The following is a 23,306-nucleotide window of genomic DNA, read 5'->3' on the forward strand; positions in this document are numbered from 1 at the left end:
TGTAATAGCAATCCTAAATTAACTCAGGTGTAACCAATCGCCTTAAAAATCACACACCAAGTTAAGTGGCCACCGGTGTTAAATTGTAGTGATTCACATGATTTCAGGATAAATTCAGCAGTTCTGTAGGTTCCCTCTGCTGGGTAGTGCATTTCAAAGCAAACACTCAACCATGAGCACCAAGGCACTTTCAAAAGAACTCTGGGACAAAGTTTTTGAAAGGCACAGATCATGGGGTGGGTATAAAAAATATCAAAGCCCTTGAATATCCCTTGGAGCACGGTCAAGATGATTATTAAGAAGTGGAAGGTGTATGGCACAACCAAGACCCTGCCTAGATCAGGCCATCCCTCCAAACTGAGAAGGAAGCAAGAAGGGAGCCATTACTCAAGAAAGCCCACCTTGAATCCTTTTGCCATGTGGCAAAAAGGTAAATGTCCTTGAGTGGCCCAGTCAGAGCCCCGACCTAAATCCAATTGAAAATTTGTGGCATGACTTGAAGATTGCTGTCCGTCAACGCTCCCCAAGGAACTTGACAGAGCTTGAACAGTTTTGAAAAGAAAAATGGTCAAATATTGTCAAATCTAGGTGTGCAAAGTTGGTAGAGACCTATCCCAACAGACTCACAGCTGTAATTGCTGCCAATGGTGCTTCCACCAAGTATTAACTTCGGGGTAGAGACTTATCCATGTATGATCTTTCAGTTTTCTAATTTTAATATATATATTTTTTTCTCAATGTGAGTATGGTGTGTAGTGTGGAGTATGGTGTGTAGATAAGTGTAAACAAATCTTCATGAATGAAACTCTAAATGCATGAAACTCTGAGGCACTCCCACAACAAAATGTGAAAAAAAGTTCAAGGGGTGTAGACTTTCTATAGACACTGTATCAACAGTATGCACAGCATAGTATAGAATAAGAATTAGCAATAAAATGTTTAATCACGATTTCTATTCTCCATATAGAGTACCTGTACAGATGTATGGATGAACAGACAGCCAGACACCTCCATATATCCCGGGAATCTGCTACTGTCAACTTCTGCTAAATAATGTTAACACCAAGTTTCAAGACAATTGGATAAGCAGGTCTCCAGATATATTCAACAATGTGTGACATACAGGTACAAGAGAACACAGCAGAACACAACAGAGATCTCATAACACAGGAGCAGCAGAACACAATGGAGATTTCATAACACAGGAGCAGCAGAACACAATGGAGAGCTCATAACCACAACACCGCTACCATGTGATGATCAACAGAGTGTGGCAGGGGGAGAACAGTGAACATAGTGAATTCTTTGTGAGAATTAATTGGTGATCCACGGCCAATACCCCACAAACCTTAGGTTTAGGGTTAGGTTATTGTTATGAAATAAACTTTTTAGTATTCATCATCCTGATGTGATTGGTCTTGAGCATATCATTATGAAGTCTATTACAGGTTGCGCATGCAGCACTGCCCTGTGTGAGCTGCCTGTGAGAGTCTGCGTTCTGCAGCAATACCCCTCTCAAATTTAAAGCTATATTACAGTATATTGGTAGCATTACACGCTTGTTGAATTTAAAAGAAGAATATTCCCGTGACCATAATGATTTCATTGTGGAATACAACAAATACTATACATATTTTGACAGAAAAAAACAAAACTGAAAACAATAATGTAATACAGTATATAAAAAGCCCTGAAAAAAAGATTTACATGTAAGTTGAAAATAAATATCTAAAAATAAGCATTGTAAAATTAAATTCATAAAAACCTAAGCCCTATATAATAAATACAAAATACATTCTGACCCCTTGAGAAGCTTTGTTTCACACTGACTGTTGTTGCTGGTATCATGGCAATTAAACAGAAAAAAGCAGCATGCTTCCTTCAGCACCTCATGCAGTCCATTTTCATTGATTAAATGCAGGATATCACCAACTGAACAGTTCTGAAACTGATAATCTCTGAAGACCACACCAAACTCGTTTTTCAGACGATCAAAGTCAAAGTAGCTGCCGTACAAGTTGGCGATTGGGTTGAAGGCATCTATGGGGAACTGCTTACTCAAGAAGTGGAGGGCCCTTGTGTCTGTAAAACAGAGAGAAAGCTGGGCAACGATGTTATCGAGGATTTCAAAGCACAGTGGCAAAAACTTGTTCTGACTGTCTTTAGCGGATCCTTTCCTTGTTGGCCTTTATGCAGGGCAGTCGGCAGGGCAGTGGCTGCAGAATTAAACACTTTGAACTGCTCTTCTCATGCAGTTCACCAATCACAATTGTTGACTGAATTTGTGAACTGCAGTAGTTTACAGCTTTTTCTGAAGGTCATCATACAGAATGTCAGTGATGCTGAAGATGTTATGGTAGGTGAAGGCTAAGAACAGAAACTGCAAGTCGTTAAGCAGGGTATCCAAAGGCTTCTAGCCCCCCAAAGGCTTCTGTCCCAACCTCTGGCATTGTTCATCTCCTGAAACACTTTGCATAGTTTCTGTCTCTCAGAGACACTTGCAAGTAGAACGCTGCTGTTACGTATATGTGTGTGTGTGTGTGTGTGTGTGTGTGTGTGTGTGTGTGTGTGTGTGTGTGTGTGTGTGTTATAGAAGGTAGACTATTTTAGGTAGATGACATTCCTAATATTGTGAAGGTGGCTCTTTTGATCACAAATAAATGAATAAGTAATAGTAAGAGTTGCCTACTTATTTTGAATATTAACTTTTAAATATTTAGCTGTGCTATTTTAAGAATAGGCCTATATATTTGTTTCAATTGGTCATGGCCCCAAAGGAATCAGTATACTCTAATTTGATAACCTACAATGCCTGGATTTGGTAAAATATTCAGAACGAAATCTGCCCATTGAGGAATACAGTCATGCAACTGTCTGTAACACAAACCAGCAGAATCAGCATCACAATGAGCCACAGGCCAGACCCCAACAGCAGAAGGAACAACATCATTGTGATCAACAGCTAAATAAATAAACTCAACAACATTTATTCACAAAGAGCCAGATCTTCAGGAAACACTGAGCAAACTGCCCCCGCCAAAGCAAGCCTTGCCAGATGACTTGGAACTCCACGCACCATGCAGTGCACCAGCAAAGTCCAAAACTGTTTGGGAAGACATTGTGGATGTCAATAAAGTGTATAATGCTTTACAGAAGTTGAAGGAAATCAATCCTTTCTAAAAAGACATCATCTTGCCACAAAACTCTGTCAACTTGCTTACTAATCACAACTTGAATGCATTTCAATGTCATTCTGACAATGAAGAAGATGACAAAATCACTGTGGAGGAAACAACCAAAGAACAACCTCACCCCAAAGAACCTTTGCTACGTAAGGTTCAGCCAGATGAAGAGGCTGTCATTTACCACAACTACACAATACATCCCATACACAGTGAAAGAAAGAAAGGTACAGCTAGTGATCTTTACCAAATGCTTCACATACAGGATGACGCTCTGTAAGACTAGGGGAAAAACTAGACCTACTGTGTTTCCCAGACTTGTACACTCATGGAATTCATGGAATGCATGCTGAACGGTCGCCCCATTTGAATCCAAGTTTGTCAAAGCTCGGCTTCAGTCATGCCACGCACAATTTAAGCTGAGTCAGCAATATATCTATCTGCTGCAGCATCAGGCCAATATTTGCCAGATTAACAAAGGGAAGTAGTACCAGCAGAGTACCAGGGTCATAGAATGCAGCACTTCCACATGCTTCTTTGAGTGGAAGATGCACCACTTATTGGAGTTTCCTCCAACTCAAAAATGCACAGTACATTAATCAACATGTCACCTGTACAATTCCAAATGACCTGATAGCACCTGTACTTAGAGACCATGTCTTGAAATGGCACCAAAGAAGAATAAACCGTGGTGGTAATCCGAGATGTGGCTGAGGCTATTACTGGCCGGAAAACACTCAAACCTCATGGCAGACTCTATGATCTACCACTGAGTAGTGCAGAAGCCAGAACCAATGACTACAATCCAGCCATTTTGCTAGCTTGGGAGTGCAATATGGATATTCAGTTCATTGGTGAACAATCTACAGCCCTCAACTACTACCTTACAAAATACCTTTCAAAACCTGAGAAGAGTTTTGCCCTTGGCATCATGAATGACATCAACTCAACCAAGTCTCTGGCTAGCAGACTGTGACTGTTGCACTCCACAGCTTGTCCAACAAAGAATGTGGTGTACTTGTTGCAGCAGACAATCTCCTAGGCTTACCTCTCTATGGCACAGATCTGCAGACAACCATCAAGTGCATTGATGTATCAAAGGTTTCTAGCCACCGGCTTAAATCTAAGGAACACATTGACATGTTAGCAAAAGAAAATCCTGACTCAACCGACACCTACTTTCCTTCCTGGATTGACTCATACTACCCAAAACATCTGGAGGCTCTGCAAGTCATAAGTTTCTATGATTTCATTGCATGGCATGATGTGGTGACAGAGAAGCCTAAAATGTTTCACTTGGGATACATCAAAAAGAGAAGCACGCCCTTAATTAATCATTACTATTACAGTGTACAAGCCATGGAAAGACAGAACAGACCTTCTTACTGAAGGGTGCTGTTCCCATGAGGAAGCCTTCCATGCCTGTAGGAATAGCCTTCAAAAAGCTATGGCCTATCATGACCAACTACAACAAATAGCTGCAGCTGATGAGGAGTTAACCTGCCTAATAGAGCAGAAACAAAAAACTGTTGCTTCGCAAGAACATTGGCATTGCCACTGGTCCTATCAATGGGGCAATAGGGAAGCTTCAAGCTCTTTCCTACTATCTGTAAAACACAAGTATGGTCAAAACCATAACCATCAAATTTAACAATGGAGTCACCCATACCTTTGAACATGTGTGCTCAAGGTTTGAACTCATGGACAGAGTCTACATTGTTCAAGAGCAATTCCCAGTCATTGAAAGCATCACCATTCACAAATGCCAGGGTATGACTCTAAAAACAGTTATGATGGAACTTGGTAACTCCATTCCTCCTATGGACAAAGTTTTGTTGCACTTTCCAGAGCTAAATCCTTAAGTGGTGTCCACCTAATCAACTTTTTGACCCCACCTGCATTAAGGCACCTCAAACTGCAGTTGCAGAATACAATAGGCTCAGAGGGATTTATTGCCCTAAGCTGATAGGCTTGAAGGAGACTAACATGTACAAGGGACACAAGGTAAAAGATCGAGAGCATTTCATTCACCGAGCCATAATGTTCAGGAACAGCAAAAGTCTCAATCTTCTAAGAGAACACTTGCAGTTACACATCCATTCAGAGTCTTGAGCAACTGGAATTTCACCTCATGCTGTGCAAATGCAACATTGCAGTGCCTTCTTCACTTGCAACCTCTGAAGGATTCATTAAAACACAGGAATGGCCAATTATCTTCCATTGTCATACACCAAGGATAGAGTGTTATTTCAGGACACTATGTGTCTCTTCTTGCTGTGGGTGCTACTGGAAAATGGGTTCATGCAAATGATGCACTCAAAGTCAAACCACGGCCAAGAAATGCAAAGGACATGGACATGATCTTTTATCAAGAAATCTAATGCTTTACAAATGCCTTACATTGGCCAAAGTTCATAATACCTCTATAACAAGGAAAATAATGTTTTTTTCAGCATTAATATGTGTTGGTATACTACCCTTTAGCACTGACATGCATATGTACCTTTTTAACCATTCATAACATTGTAGTTTTGTACCTACGTAAATATCAATATATCAATAACTATCAAAATAGACATATTGTTTTCACCACTGATGGATGTACATTGGCAACTAAAAGAATACAATGTTTACACTTTCAGTACTGTCCAAAAGTCCCTTCTACCATTATTTTACTTTAAAATATTTTTCTCATTTCTGTTATATTACTCTACTTATTACTCTCTTGTCTTGTCTGTCTGTTTACCATACACATTCTCAAATATCTTTCCCTCGCTTTATTCATTATTTGATGAAGTAAAAAAAGAAGTGATATCTAAAACAAAACATTGGCAATGTAAAAACAAGTTAGAAAAACGCAACAGCCATTTAAAGTGGTGATATCAAACACAAAAGCTCAAGTTAGGAGAAGCAATTGGGGCAACCTTGTCAAGCATCAAGCAAACAGGCACAATTGGAAAGGTGCTGGGGCCCAACATTCACACAATTGTTGCTTCTAACTTGGCTTCTTTTTTTGATCGCTCCACTTTACATTGATATGCTCTTTGTACAACTTCAAGGGGATTGTCACCATTCCCTTATCAGCTCAAAAGTCATCTACAAGAAAAGTCATTGACAATGCACAGCCAAAAAAAAATGCTCCTGCACCCCAGCCTTGGATCTGCAATGCCTGTCTCATCAACTGTCACTTCCCATACACTTACTTTGCATTCTCATTATCCCTTGCACTCATTGCCATTATTGGTCTTGTTCATCATCTTCATTGCTGGATAGATATTGCTTCATGCTCTTTCAGATATTTTTGTATGTATGGGCTAAATGTCTGTTCATGTGTGTCCTGATCTACCTGTGCCTTACCTGTATGTTGTTCGTGTGTCTTCCCAAAGCATACTTGTCTGCACCTGTGATTACGTCTCTCCCATTCCCCGTCTGTCTTTCTCTCTGTGGTAGTGCTTGTAAGGATCACCAAGAACACTTCAGTCTGTGTTGAGCACTTTCCTTGGCCCATATGTGTCTCAACATCTTTATTCTGGTTGCAGCCCAGCTGATAAAGGAATGAGCGTTTCAGTGTAAAATGGAGCGATCAAAAAAAGAAGCCAAGTTAGAAGCAAAAATTGTGTGAATGTTGGGCCCCAGCACCTTTCCAATTGTGCCTATTTGCTTGGTGCTTGACAAGGTTGCCCCAATTGCTTCTCCTAACTTGGGCTTTTGTGTTTGATATCACCACTTTAAACTGCTGTTGCATTTTTCTAACTTGCTTTTTACATTGACAATGTTTTTGTTATAGATTAATAAATACAAAACTCTACATGTACTGACAAACTGCAAGATACAGAGGGACACATTATATCAATTAAAATAAATCTAGACAACCAATGTTTATTTTATCAAGTATATATGCCCCTAATTATAACCAGCACAATTTCTATAAATCAGTAATGCAAAAACTAAATCCATGGATAGTTGGAGGGGACTTTAATACTACCATGGATGACATTGTTGACCATACATCTAAAGATGTGTGTATTTAAGGGAATATCATCAGCTTTAAATAATGTAATACCTTGAAATCCCAATTTCTTTGCAAGAAGTGTTGAGGGCTATTAATAAACTCCCATGCAATAAAACTCCTGGAGCAGATGGGATAGCAGCAGAATTTTACAAACTTATCAAGAAATTGTTGGCTCCCAGTTTAGTCAATGTTTTTCAATGCGTTTGCTAACCAACAATTACCACAATCTATGAACTTCTCATATTACTTTAATTCATAAAGAAGAAAAGGACCCTCTGTCCTGCTCTAATTATCGTCCAATAGCAAAAGGTTCTACTACTGTATATGCAAATGATTTATTAGTTACCCTAAACAATTAAACAAATTCCCTTCCTAGCCTTATGAAAGCCATTGAAGAGTTTGGCTTCATATTTGTTTAAATTGTTAACTGGTCCAAATCTGAAGCATTACCAATCTCAAAAGATTGTTTTCCATCTCTTTTTAGTGATTATCAGTTTCAAGGGTCACTGAAAGGTATTAAATGCCTGGGCTTGAGGTTTTAAAAAATGTGGTATTTTCAATTCTAAACCACTTTTAGAGAAATAAAATGAAAAATGGATAACTGGAAAATACTTCCAATATCTTTTTGGGGCAAGGTTGAAGTAATCAAAATGATGATTCATCCTATGATAGCGTACACAATAGGTCATTAAGATTCTGGTTTTCTTTCATCCCTAAGCCATCAATTTATGGCTTTCTATCCTGTAAAATGTGGCTGCTCTTGTTTCTCTCAGGACAATTTTATTTCATGACCCACCACCTCCTCTTAAACATATGCACATATTTAAACGTGGACATCATATTTCCTCCATCTTAACATGTATGTTAATTGACTCAAAACCATTCTATTACTATTCAGATTTATGGTATAACCACAAATTACTGTATAATAAGAAGAGTCATGGGCTAAAGCAGGAATTAGTTGCTATGGTGATTTATTTTGTAAAGGACCATTTATAGAATGTTTCAAAATAATTTGGGTTTGACTCAAAAATAATTTGGGTTTGAAAACTTAAGCTTGCTCTCAAACAATTGAAAAGTATGGATCCAAGCTTAATTGAACCAAAATGAACAGAAACTGAATCTCACCTTCTTAATATTAAGCCATCTCAGAAATTTGTTTCAGATTTTTACAAATGTACATTGCTTCACACTCTCATAAAATGATTCTGTTAAAAATAAATGGGAGAAAGATATGCAGGTTGAAATCTCTCAGGAAGCTTGATCCGCATCAATGCTAAGCTTTGCTCCATTCAATTCAAAATTATAAACTGCTGCCATTATACATCATATAAACGATACAAATCAAATCTAAAACTGAACTCAAATTGTTGGAGATGTGACAGTGTACATGGAACATTAATACATTTGGGAATGAAGCAAATTACAAGGATTCTGGACAAAGGTATATCAAATATCTTGGATTACTTTTAAGAAATGATCCTCAACAAATTATTTGGGGGGAATTATCATCTCTACTTATAAATAAATCTCAGAAAAGAGTCATTGCTCAGTGCTGTAATGCACCTACGCTTGTTAAACTGCCTGCCTTACCATTGCCAAATGTGCTTTGTTCCCTAACACTGCCCTCAGGATTTTTTTATTCTATTTAAACAGCAGTGTTTGGAAAAACAAAAAAAAAAGCAACATTGCCATCTCAGAAAAGACTAATATACTTGATCATGGCTCAGCATGTGGATGCAGTGAAGATACTCTGCTGTCAAGGTATACATTTGCTGTGCTTCAGCAGGTACAGGAACCAGGAATTCCACAAAGCTTGACAACACTACCTTAACAATGCACTGTACGTGACTCATCATTTCCCATAACAACTGCACATGCAAATATGTAACCCAACCTTAATTGTGTTAATATTATCAGAGGAGCCATTGGTCCTGGTAACTAACCCTGGTAGTTAATTAGGTTCATGCTGTACTGCTGGTTTCCCATCTGCTCTCTTCAGTTTCAGAGCTATGGGACCAAGTGGCTGCTCTGAATACATATAACTCATAAAATATTGGGGTGGAGACTGGCAATTTTTTTTTTTATGATAATGATGAATGATTACATTTCCTATTCTCAAATATATATATATCTCTGACATTTAATACTTAGTGTTTGTTTTTAAAGAATCCCTCTCCAATATGCCACAAGACAGCTAGGGGTGTTAAAGCTGATTTTTGGGGCTGTACAGTGGATGTCATCTTTCACTGTTGGTGCAGCCAGGCCTGGACAAGCTGCAGTAGGCGGATCTCTCAAAAAGAACCAACTCGATGTCCTGACATTCAGAATAAGGCAAGAACATGTATGTCGTAGTAAATAATTAACAGAGAAAATCATTCACAGTGAAAGACATCCAAAATGGCACTTCTCTATTCCTCACATTACAGCGGGATGAAATTAGCCCTGCTCAAAATCAGAGCACACAAGAAGAGACCAGTCTGGCAACAGCAGTTAAGAACAACAACGGCATTCCTTCCTAGCTCCAGTTACAGTACAGCACATTCACAGATTACACACGGCCGCTTTAGCATGAGTAGCAAAACTGATTATCAAAGCTGGAATTACACACTCACACACAGACACAGGCAGATTGAGAGGAATATACACTTACTGCAGCAAGGGTGTGGAATCAGGCAGCCCCCAATTGTGCTTCCTGTCAGGAGAAAACAGGCCCTGGTGACTTAAGGAACATTCACTGCAGCTCTCTTTCACTAACCCACCCCCCTCTCTTTCTGACACAAAGACACACACACACACAGTTTGAATGAGAACAGCTGGGCGGTAACGTCACCAACCCCGGCCCACAGCCGCCCCTCCCCCCCCCCCTTCCTCCCACAGCTCCTCCCCATATCCTGGTTACAACAGACTGCAGCTACAGAATGAGAGGACTGGCTAGCAGTGCTGGAAAAAAATTAAGAAAGATATACAGAAGTACCAATTTTCTTATACTGCATTCTGCACCAACAGGCATTATGTGGAAAAGTTGCAGAATTAGAACACGTACGAGCATTGTTATCAAGTGTGCAAGAAAAGGAGTGTCTGGACAGAAGTCATCAAAAGGTTAATTTCATAGTGGTACTGTTTACTATTTTGCATTTTCACAGCTTGTCATTGTCTTTTTTTTCGGTGCTGTTAAAAACTTTTTATTATGGAATATACATGTTTCTTTTTTTTGCTGTTTGAGATTTCCACTGAAATAAAATACTCTTCTGTTTCCTCCATTTAATATTACATTGTTATATAGAGTTTTTTTGTCAGTGTTCTAGGAAAGCTGCTTCTATATCTTCCTATTTTTGCACAATAAAATACATTCAGTAATATGTTAATTAATTAATTGAAAACGTGCCTGCATACTTATTAATGACTAGGAATCGTGCAGTGGGGGGTAATGGGTTTTGATTAGTATATTTGAGTATATTGGACTACATACAGTTAATATAGACATTTTCACGTACAGTACGATGTATGTGTGTGTGTGTGTGTGTGTGTGTGTGTGTCATATATATATATATATGATATATAATATATATATAATATATTTAACGTCGGGCGGCCCGCCAAGTGAACAGCGCTAACTTAAATGGCCCTTGCTGCCAGATTTTTGCTTTCAAACCAAGTAATCCAGCAAGATGTATTTATTTTGCGTTAGTGAATCAGTGAAACAAATCTGTAAAATTGATTCACTAAACTGAATGAATCAAACAAATCAAGTCAGTAAAAAGAATTGAACTGCACATCACTAGTTTTCAGGCCAGGAAAACAGCACACCTATCAGTGGTTGAAGCCTGGTTTCTATACACAGTAATAAATGATCACCATAATGTATTCACTAAAATGAACGTCGTTTAGTAAATACCATGTGAATACAGCTCATCTCATTCTTCTGAGTTGGGTGCTCATTTAAATAAATTATCATGAATTACCTTACAAATCACATATTCATTCTGATTACCATAGTGTGAAGCACTGCATTTAATGCGCACCATAATGTACTGAGTATTGCATGCAATAATGAATAAAGCTGCAATAGTAAATACAGAAATCATTAATATAATATAGCTCTCTGGCCAGGGTTATGACTTCTTGTTTTAATGAACTTTCAATTTACAGCAGTTTGTTCTGTTGTCTATTATATACATGCTACTGTATATGATACAGAACCAAATTATAAAATCCAGCCCTGGTTGCACCTTTGTTTACTACAGGAGTGAATCCTGATATCCTGGTTTCATAGCTTGAAATACTGTAAGACAAAATACTCCCAATCTGGCAGTAAGTGTCAATTGCCAGCCTCCCTGAGTTTAGACCAAGACCACTTGTTCCCAGTCGGAATGCCATCTGTGTGGTTCAAGAGGTACTGCAAGAATCTGAACTGCTTAGGGGTCAACTGAAGGGGAAGGAGAACAACAAAACCACTTGGGGTGCTGTGGAGTCGGTGCTCAAATGAACATAAATACTGTCATGGGCTAATTGTATAATGAGATCTCACCATCATTATAGGTGAAGTGCTGTTATGCTCATTCGACCCAGATTGATTAATTGAGCAAGAGAGAGACGAGTAGGGTATAAAAACACCAGTAAATAATTGAGAGGAAGAAAGGGAGGAGAGAGAAACAAGGCAGAGTCGGACTGAGAAGACTTGAGTCATGGTTGTGTAGAGGAAAAGCGGAGCTGAGATTGTACAGTGGAGCTGTTAATAAGCGGAGCCAACACAACTGCAATGGAGAGTGTCTACCGGTAAGGAAAGCTACTCTTTTGCGGTTCCAGTTTTCTGAATGGGGGAGTTAGCTGTTGGGATTTCGGCTAGTGAAATTGGAGGAGGGGCGGCCTCTGTAGCTTTTACAGACATTGCAACAAACTGAAGTTAAGTTAATCTCTCTCTCAGTAATTGATCTGGGTTGACTGGCCTTTGCAATATAGAGTATATTGATTGTTTTAAGTTGTTCTTAACTGTAATGTATTTTGTTCTGTAAATGGTTTTAAGGGGTCAGGACATTTAAACAGTAGTTATAGGTATTTTTAAGCTAAATTAATTATGTCCGACGTAGTAAAAACCAAGTTGTACACAATAGTCGTGTTTAACTGATGTGTGGTATTGAATAATTAATTATGATTTGCACTGAGTTCTTAAATGATTTGGTAATTGTGTGTGTGTGATATATGAGTAATTCATTTGTAGTTGATATTAGAGTGTGTTTATTGGTTTGGTATTGTGTGACGTTTCTTTATATTGAAGGCTTTTTGCTAATTTAGTCTGGCATTGTGCAATAATTGATCTTTTAAGAGTGAACCTGTCTAATTGCTGAGAAATCATGTACCCCCCCCTTTATATAAAAACATATTTTTTAACTATAGCTGTTTTGTGCATTGTTTGAACCTTTGCCCTCCTGAGTCTTTGAGAATCTCATAACCTGACCTTCCCGGTTAAATAAAAGTATTGGCAGCTAATTACCTTACTGAAATCCAGTTGGCCTTAAAGGCAGGTTTGCTACAATACTTCCATTCATGTGTTCATCAGTTAGACATCTGAGCATCATTTTCCACCCCGTGCTGTTGTCTAATGAACATATCATATTGTGCTATACAATCCTCTTTATTTTACCTTATCTCTTCCGGATGCTGAGATCATGACCCATGTCTTTACTTGTCGTTTTAATGCAGCACTTGATTTTACAGGCTAGTGTTTTGACATTACTTTAGTAATCCCTTTTGTTCTCCTAACAGTTTTTCATTTTACATTATTAGTAGCAAGTGGGGGCAGCATGGTGGCATGGTGGTTAGCACTGCTGCCTCACAGCACCAGGGTCTTGGGTTCAATTCCAGCCTAGGGGGTCTGTCTGTGTGGAGTTTGCATCCCCCCCCCCAGCGTCTGCATGGCTCTGGCTACCGTTATCCTGTAAAGGATTAAGCAGTTAATGATAATGGATGGATGGTAGCAAGTGGTCAGTAGATGGAATATAGAAAGTTTGTGAACCCTAGTGATAATTATGCAAATTCCCTAGTATTATCATGATAGATTTACCAGTGATGTAAGAATTAGACTGACAATGAGTAATTAAGATTCAGGGTATGTGAAAAAGTAAGTGAACCCCTGGTTTTATCAGCTCAATTAAGGGGATAATTAGAATCAGGTGTTTAAATAATTAGGTACATCTTCAGGGATAAGTTTGGGAGGCCCCACCCTATACAAAGATCAGAAACTTTGTGAGTTTGGTCTTCACCATACAGGTGTGTGGAAACATGTCATGCCACAATCAAAAGAAATCTCTGAGGACCTCAGAAAAACAGTTATTGATGCTGATCATCTAGAAATGGTTGCAAAACCATTGTTAAGGATTTAGGGCTCAACCAATCTACTGCCAGACAGTCTACAAATGGAGAAAGTTCACAAAACCATTTTAAGGATTTAGGGCTCAACCAATCTACTGCCAGACAGTCTACAAATGGAGAAAGTTCAAGAACACAGTCACTCTACCCAGAAGAGGTCGTCCTACCAAAATCTCTCCAAGAACAAACCAGAAAATCATCAGGGAAGTCAGAAAGAACCTCAGAGTAACATCTAAGGATCTGTAGGCCACTCTCGCCTTGGCTAATGTGAGTGTTCATGACTCAACTATCAGAAAAAGACTGAACAAGAATGGTGTTCATGGAAGGATACCAGGAGGAAGCCACTGCTCTCTAAAAAGAACATTGCTGCTCTTCTGAAATTCAATAAAGAGCACATAAATGATACACAAGACTTCTGGAACAATGTTCTCTGGACAGACGAGTCAAAGGTAGAACTTTTTGGCCTCAATGAGAAATGTTATGTTTGGTGAAATCTCATCCCAACCGTCAAGCATGGTGGTGGTAGTGTAATGGTTTGGGGCTGATTTGCTGCCCAGGACCTGGATGGCTTGCCAGCATTGACACAACCATGAATTCTGCATTGTATCAGAAGATTCTAGAGGAGAATAGCAGGCCATCCATCCATGAGCTGAAGCTGAACCGAAAGTGGACCATGCATCAAGACAGTGATCCTAAACATGCAAGCAGATCTACAAAAGAATGGCCGCAGAAGAAGAAATTCTGCATTTTAGAATGACCTAGTCAAAGTCCGGACCTAAACCCCATCGAAATGTTGTGGCAGGACCTGAAGCGAGCTGTCCATGCAAGGAAGCCCTCAAATGTCAACGAGTTTAAGCAGTTCGGTAAGGAGGAATAGGCAAAAATTCCTCAAAACCGATGTGAGAGACTGACCAACAGTTAAAGGAAACATTTAGTTGAAGTCATTGCTGTTCAAGGAGGTGCCACCAGTTATTGAATCTAAAGGTTCACATACTTTTTCACACATGGATATTGAATGTTGAATCATTTGTGGATAAATAAATGTTGAAAAAGTATCATGTTTTTGTGTTATTTGTTTAATCAGGTTATCTTTATTTATTATTAGGACTTTAGATTAAGATCTAAAAACATTTTAGGTTTGAAATATGTGCTAAGGGGTTGTAACAAAGTGCCCGCCCCTGTGTATATTATCTGTTATGTGTTGTGTGTGGTGTGTTTAAATGTTGGTGTATAGACATTGGTACACGGGATATAAACGGGTCTGTGTAACACGAGTGTTTAAAAATGTATATGTGTATTTAGGCACGAGGATTGCACAGCACTTCACGTGCAAGTAAAATGTAGTAATATGTGAGCACGGGGAATTGCACTTTATTAATTCACGTGCTGGGATTCAAGTGAATAATTAATTGGTAATTGAATCCCAGCACAATAGTATATATAGATGCACGTTGTCACATACGGTTGGTTGGGTGTTCGGTGAGCGGAGAACGGGATTGGAGACGGAGGAAATAAGTAAAGTAGTAATAATAATAACAAAGTATCTGCTCACCGTGTTTGTCAGTGTCTGTCCGTGCACCGTTTTGTTAAGTTTAGTCTGTTTTTTTGTTTGTCTATTTATTTTGGCGTAGAGTGCCGGGTCCTGTGTTTTCGTGTTTGTTTAAACCTTTTATTTTGTAATAAACCGGCACCAACAGGCGTCTTCATCATTTCATTTCATCCGTCCTGTGTTTTGTGTATTTCATTCCTTTTCCTGGTTCTAACGCCGCCCACTTCGGCCGTCTTTGTGACACGTGGTGTCCTGCGTGGGATTTAACAGCGCCTCCAAGCGTCAGACCAGGAGAGGTTTTTTTGTGTGGGAGAAAAAAAAAAAAAAAAGGGGGCGTCTTTGGATTACAAAAAAAAAAAAAAAAAGAAAGAAAGAAATGGGGAGAAGCAGGAAAGAGGATAAAGAGGTGAGGGACAGGGAGGAGGAGTGCCGCCTAAGGGCCAGACATCCCCGGCGATGTAACCAGTCCTTGCCGGGGTGCCTCCTCTGCAACCAGGACCATCTCTTTGCCAATTGTCCCTTCCGCTGCCCCTACCAGGAGGGAGAGGAGGAACTGCCACAGAAGAGGAAGGCAGAGGACCCACCACTGTCTCCAGAGCCGCACCAGTCTCCTGCAAGCGAGGGAGAGCCGCACCAGTCCCCTGTAACAAGGGGAGACTACATGCCGCTCCCACCTCCACCACCAGGAGACTACACGCCGCTCCCACCTCCATGGGCAGGCGCAGAGCAGCAGGAGCCGCCTCTGCCTCCGCCACCTCCACCGGCAGGCGCAGAGCAGCAGGAGCCGCCTCTGCCTCCGCCACCTCCACCGGCAGGCGCAGAGCAGCAGGAGCTGCCTCTGCCTCCGCCACCTCCACCGGCAGGCGCAGAGCAGCAGGAGCTGCCTCTGCCTCCGCCACCTCCACCGGCAGGCGCAGAGCAGCAGGAGCTGCCTCTGCCTCCGCCACCTCCACCGGCAGGAGCAGAGCAGCAGGAGCTGCCTCTGCCACCTCCACCGGCAGGAGCAGAGCAGCAGGAGCTGCCTGAATGCCTGCTGGGTCCTCCTCCACCAGCAGAGGGTGAATGCCTGCTGGGTCCCCGTCCACCAGCAGAGGGTGAATGCCTGCTGGGTCCCTGTCCACCAGCAGAGGGTGAATGCCTGCTGGGTCCCTGTCCACCAGCAGAGGGTGAATGCCTGCTGGGTCCCTGTCCACCAGCAGAGGGTGAGTGCCTGCTGGTATCACTTCCCCCACCAGCAGAGGGTGAATGCCTGCTGGGTCCCTGTCCACCAGCAGAGGGTGAATGCCTGCTGGTATCACTTCCCCCACCAGCAGAGGGTGAATGCCTGCTGGTATCACTTCCCCCCACCAGCAGAGGGTGAATTCCTGCTGGTATCACTTCCCCCACCATCACGAGGAGAGGAGCTGGAGCTTCCTCTGCCTCCACCTCCATCAGGGGGAGAGGAGCAGGAGCTGCCTCTCCCTGCACCAGAAGGGCCAGGACTAGATGCTGGCAGTCCTCAGCAGCCCTTGCATAGGCTGCTGAGGGAAGCACGGGGAAGAACCACCCGGCCGCAGTGGCCGAGAAGAGGGCCATCACCCGCACCCCAGCTTGTCCTGACTGCCAGCCTCGCTTCGCCCAAGGATGCCAGCCTCGCTTCGCCCAAGGATGCCAGCCTCGCTTCGCCCAAGGATGCCAGCCTCGCTTCGCCCAAGGATGCCTCTGCATCGCCTGGGGTTGCCCGCCGCTCTGCATCGCCTGGGGTTGCCCGCCGCTCTGCATCGCCTGGGGTTGCCCGCCGCTCTGCATCGCCTGGGGTTGCCCGCCGCTCCGCATCACAGCCGGAAGTACTGTGGCCGGAACCCCACGAAGGGGAGCTGCCGGCCACGAAGAAGGGGGAGGAGGTCTGGAGACCGCCAACCCCAGCAGCAGTTTCGCTGCCGGAGAAGGGGGAGGAGGTCTGGAGACCGCCAACCCCAGCAGCAGTTTCGCTGCCGGAGATCGTGGGGGAGGTCCGGAGACCTGCTCCCTCTGCAGTTTCTTCCCTGCAGGAAGAACGGTGGTTGAAGCCCCACCAAGGGGAGCTGCCGGCGCCGAAGAAGGGGGAAGGTCAGGAGACCACACCCCAAGCAGCCTTTCCGCTGCTAGGACTACCCTGGCAGGAGAATGCTACCCTGCTGACAGCATTACGACCTGTGGGCCCCTGGAAGCCTCTAGTCTTGGCCAAGGACTTTGGGCGGGACTTTTGGGCTTTTAAGGGGGGAGGTGGCCATTGAGGCCATGTGTGCTTTGCACAGGAGGGGGTATATGTAACAAAGTGCCCGCCCCTGTGTATATTATCTGTTATGTGTTGCGTGTGGTGTGTTTAAATGTTGGTGTATAGTCATTGGTACACGGGATATAAACGGGTCTGTGTAACACGAGTGTTTAAAAATGTATATGTGTATTTAGGCACGAGGATTGCACAGCACTTCACGTGCAAGTAAAATGTAATAATATGTGAGCACGGGGAATTGCACTTTATTAATTCACGTGCTGGGATTCAAGTGAATAATTAATTGGTAATTGAATCCCAGCACAATAGTATATATAGATGCACGTTGTCACATACTCGGGGTTGGGTGTTCGGTGAGCGGAGAACGGGATTGGAGACGGAGGAAATAAGTAAAGTAGTAGTATAATAATAACAAAGTATCTGCTCACCGTGTTTGTCAGTGTCTGTCCGTGCACCGTTTTGTTAAGTTTAGTCTGTTTTTTGTTTGTCTATTTATTTTGGCGTAGAGTGCCGGGTCCTGTGTTTTCGTGTTTGTTTAAACCTTTTATTTTGTAATAAACCGGCGCCAACAGGCGTCTTCATCATTTCATTTCATCCGTCCTGTGTTTTGTGTATTTCATTCCTTTTCCTGGTTCTAACGTCGCCCACTTGGCCGTCTTTGTGACAGGGGTTCACAGACTTTTTCTCGGCACTGTGTGTGTGTGTGTGTATATGTGTGTGTGTGTATATGTATATATATATATATATATATATATATATATATATATATATATATATATATATATATATATACATATATATATATATATATATATATATATATATATATATATATATATATATATATATATTATATATATATATATATATAATATAATATATCTATATATATATATATATATATATATATATATATATATATATATTTATATATAATATATTATAATATATATATAATATACTACTCAGACTATATACCACACAATAGTCCAGGATTTTTAAAAGTTATAGGCAGGATTTTTAAAAGGTTGTAAATGATAACTCCAGTGTTAAATCAAGAAATCAGTATGTAGCATTGATTCTGGCATTTTCAAGAGGTCGTTATGCCTGTTTCGTTATTAAACAATCATCCTAATATGATTTACGAAATTATGTTGATTTATGAAATAGTGTTAGTATATTAACAAGCCGTGCTTCTTGTGTCTTTCTTTTGTTTGCATGTAAATTAAAAAGCAAATCTATGTTGTCATAATTTATCAGGAGTTAATTTGCACTTGAAAAAAGAGGGTTTTAATTAACAAAACTGTATATAACTCCCCTTGAAACAGAAATCTAACAGACCATGGCTGACGATACAGAGAGAGAGAGAGAGAGAGAGTACAGGACCATTTCCCACAGGCAACCTGGATAATTTAATATTTGTAGCCTTTTCTATACTTGTGGTTATGAAGATTTGTTCACTAGTTTTAACCATTTGTAACCTTATGGAACATTTGTTGTAATGCTAAAATTATATATTGTTATTTGCACAAAGTGTAACGTTACTACCAAGAATTTATCAATGCAACTGTAGCATATTTGAATTCTGAATACATACATTATATTACAGCTGACCTCTACTGTAGATTTTATTTGAATTGTACAACTGAAATCTTGGTATAGAAAACGGCATATTAGACATTACAATAAAGTTTCCTTAGTTGATTGCAGATTTGCAATGCATTCTTGGCTTTTAACACCTGTGTCTTATCCACACAAGAACGAAGAACAGGCATCAAGTACACACAGCGATGCACTAGGAATGTGATCAAGATACTTATACTTTATGTACAATGTACACTTTCACCTTCACACATTTGTATGTAGCACTCGCTTGGGTACCTCCTGTTATTTAACAGTTTTGCATTGTTCTAAACTGCATGATTGCTTTGTGTATACCATCTTACAAGTAAATGAGATTGATCACCGTAATGTATTAATCTTCTGTCTGTGTTTTCTCTTTTTTGAGTTAGGAGTGGGTCGACTGGGGACAGGCCCCCGCCTCAACAATATGCAATACAATTATTGAGTAGCTGGGCCTGTGCGGTGCTGGATAAAATGGACACTGCCAAGCACAGAGAGAGAGCGCGCGTGAGAGACAGCGCGTGGTGACAGAGACAAATTTACAACGTTACACATTGTGGTGTTGTAAGAAAGAGGAGACAGGGTACATAGCCTAAAACCAATACTGTGTCATTTGAGTGGAGATATAACAAATTGGAGAAACATTATTATTATTATTTGGGTAACGTTTGGTAACTACTGAGTCTTGGCTCCATGAGGTATTAGGACAGTATTGTATATGTGTTTCACTCGCTGACAGTTATTGAGCATGTTGGATAATTCTTTCACGGTTGGTATATTAAGTTACAGTTTGTGTGCTGTTTCACTTTTTTATACTTCTGACTTCTGCTAATTTAGTAGACCTGTTGTAGTATTTTAAGAAATGCAATACTTTTAAACTTGAAAATTGAATTTTAATTAGAATAATAAATTGTATACTGTAATAAAATTAATAGTGCATCTGTCGTTCTGTCACTACTGCTTGGTTCCAGGTAGTGGGACCTGGTAATTGGAAGGTACTAAGCTGGGTTGATCAGGTGGTTGTATTGGCAAAACTGAACTAAATTAATCCATTCTTGGGAATTGGGTTTTGGTAGCCTATAGCTGATTTGGCTGTGAGGTGCTACAACTATGCATGTAAAATGTTCTATAATAGTGTTCGGTGTCTACTTCGCTCTAATCATGTTGAGTTTATCACGGAAGTAAGCAAAGAGTAACACTAGAAAATGCACGATTAGAGGAATTCACCGAACAATTCATTATAAACTTAATGTGTATTGGGTTATGGAGTACTATCAGAATTTTAAAATGGTATACATGTATAACAACTACAAACACTAATGGCACTTGAAACGTATGTATTTAAATATAGCTGACTATCATACTAAAATACATACAAAAGTAGATCATTATAAGAATAAATTCCAACAAATATCCAAAAAAACCAAAAAAAGATTGAAAAATGCACATTAAAAGATTTGTATATAGCAAGTTGTGGCAAAATACCCCCCCAAATGAGGGTAAATGACTAATGGGGTTTCATTTTTTAATCTATGCCATCTGATTTTTACCCACACAGCAGATAAATCAGCATTTTGTATGTGAAGTGTTCTACATAAATGTACATTCTGCACGACAAAATGCACCATTTTAAATGAGGTTTACAAATTATACACAAACTAGATATTCCCATTATTATTTATTTCCATTTGGCTTGCTGCTTTTATTAAATGCTGGTGGGAGAGCCGTCTCCCTGTACGCTAGTAGTTTCCATAACAGCGAATTATGCTTCCATTCATCTCTTGATTTTGTTAACATGCATTTTGATTAACGAATTCACCTTATTTAGTCGCTGAGACAGGAAGTGATGTAGGTAACCTGCTATAATTAAGCTTTTTTTTTTTTTTTTTAACTGACAAGAAGACATTCAAAGATGAATGCAAATGTGACTTTGTGAGAATGCTTTTCTTTGTATTTTAATTTTCTTGCTCTTAAAAACATTTGTTGAAACCTCTGTTTTGAGTGTAGCCTATTGACCATTTGTAAAGTGCTGTAATTGATGATAAATGTAGTGGTTGTTGACTAAGCAGCACTGATTGTACACTGAAGGGGAGGACATAGGAAGGAGTATAATATTAGTCACATTTTATATACCAAGATTTATTTTTTCCAGTTTAGGTGTCTGTTCCATGGTAGCATAGAATCTCTGTCTCTGTAAATCTCCCTCCCAACCTGTGAGGGCGCTAAGCAGCGAGAACAGAGTTCTTTCCCAGGGTCGGGAAGTCGGCCAATCTAGAAGAAGGCGAGACTCTGTTGTAAGAACGTATTGAACCGGAAGAGAAACGACGTGGCAGCCGCAGATTGGAGAGGCGGTTGCACTTGTTTACCAAGGGGTTATGCATGACGGCATAAAAGGGGACAGACAGTCATAATGTGTTCCTTTGCATTGGTTTGAATGGAAAGAACTGAGAAGGATTTTAACCGGAGTTAAAACTGTGGAGGAGTTTGAGTTTTTTGTTTGTTTGTCTGTGTAAATAATCGTCTTGTTTATTGCACTATATGACCAACACGATTCCGGAGCTGTCGCCAAGGGCCAGCATTAATACCGGAACAGCACTGCACTTACTGTCACAAAACAATAGTGTGTCCCCTACCACAAGCGCTACTGCACTGACCCAGGACTGCTGACTGTGTGTGTGTTACTGTGGGGCAGATACATCTGATTTGTTACTGGTCACTAGACTTGGAATTGCAAATAAAATACCCTTTTCCAAACCGGATTACTCTCTGTGTTTCATTCCTGCACTGCATCACCTCTGCATCTGTATCCACTCAGCTGCCTTGACACAAGGGAAGGGGAGAGTGGAGGTTCGAGGGTAGTTCTCCTTAAGGGGAGCCTTCTCAAGTTTTCAAGAAAGAAAAAATTATTAAATATAATAGGACAGAGCATCAAAAGAAACTTATCACTATTATAACACATTTATTTTTGAAAAAAAATAAGGTATATAAATGATGGACATTGACTAAATGTTTTTGGTTTCTTTTTAATCACTTGATCATTCATCCTTGACCATGACACACTTGAGTGACTATGAGCATATGCACTTAACCCTTTGCAGTCTGTTTATTCAGGTGGCAAAATACCCCCCCAAATGAGGGTAAATGACTAATGGGGTTTCATTTTTTAATCTATGCCATCTGATTTTTACCCACACAGCAGATAAATCAGCATTTTGTATGTGAAGTGTTCTACATAAATGTACATTCTGCACGACAAAATGCACCATTTTAAATGAGGTTTACAAATTATACACAAACTAGATATTCCCATTATTTACTTCCATGTGGCTGCTGCTCTCTGGTGGGAGAGTCGCCTCCCTGTACTGTAGTAGTTTCCATAACAGTGAATTCTGCTTCCATTCATCTCTTGATTTTGTTAACATGCATTTTGATTAACGAATTCACCTTATTTAGTCGCTGAGACAGGAAGTGATGTAGGTAACCTGCTATAATTAAGCTTTTTTTTTTTTTTTTTAACTGACAAGAAGACATTCAAAGATGAATGCAAATGTGACTTTGTGAGAATGCTTTTCTTTGTATTTTAATTTTCTTGCTCTTAAAAACATTTGTTGAAACCTCTGTTTTGAGTGTAGCCTATTGACCATTTGTAAAGTGCTGTAATTGATGATAAATGTAGTGGTTGTTGACTAAGCAGCACTGATTGTACACTGAAGGGGAGGACATAGGAAGGAGTATAATATTAGTCACATTTTATATACCAAGATTTATTTTTTCCAGTTTAGGTGTCTGTTCCATGGTAGCATAGAATCTCTGTCTCTGTAAATCTCCCTCCCAACCTGTGAGGGCGCTAAGCAGCGAGAACAGAGTTCTTTCCCAGGGTCGGGAAGTCGGCCAATCTAGAAGAAGGCGAGACTCTGTTGTAAGAACGTATTGAACCGGAAGAGAAACGTGGCAGCCGCAGATTGGAGAGGCGGTTGCACTTGTTTACCAAGGGGTTATGCATGACGGCATAAAAGGGGACAGACAGTCATAATGTGTTCCTTTGCATTGGTTTGAATGGAAAGAACTGAGAAGGATTTTAACCGGAGTTAAAACTGTGGAGGAGTTTGAGTTTTTTGTTTGTTTGTCTGTGTAAATAATCGTCTTGTTTATTGCACTATATGACCAACACGATTCCGGAGCTGTCGCCAAGGGCCAGCATTAATACCGGAACAGCACTGCACTTACTGTCACAAAACAATAGTGTGTCCCCTACCACAAGCGCTACTGCACTGACCCAGGACTGCTGACTGTGTGTGTGTTACTGTGGGGCAGATA

General features: G+C 40.4%; 1 protein-coding gene across 4 annotated transcripts in view; it reads right to left on the reverse strand.

The window, feature by feature from the left end:
- LOC121320422 (tripartite motif-containing protein 3-like) overlaps positions 1–23,306 on the reverse strand; it is an 87,325-nt gene that overhangs the window by 43,754 nt on the left and 20,265 nt on the right. For 2 of the 4 annotated variants that reach the window (XM_041258747.1, XM_041258744.1), the window contains exon 1: positions 9,848–9,972. The exons of 1 other annotated variant lie outside the window; for it this stretch is intronic. The gene's annotated coding sequence lies outside the window, so the exon portion shown is untranslated. Of the gene's footprint in view, positions 1–6,539; positions 6,727–9,847; positions 9,973–23,306 lie in introns of those variants that run through there. One more of the 4 variants, XM_041258745.1, reaches the window with a different exon arrangement.

This window comes from Polyodon spathula, chromosome 9, assembly GCF_017654505.1.
Source record: "Polyodon spathula isolate WHYD16114869_AA chromosome 9, ASM1765450v1, whole genome shotgun sequence".
NCBI classification, from domain to species: domain Eukaryota; kingdom Metazoa; phylum Chordata; class Actinopteri; order Acipenseriformes; family Polyodontidae; genus Polyodon; species Polyodon spathula.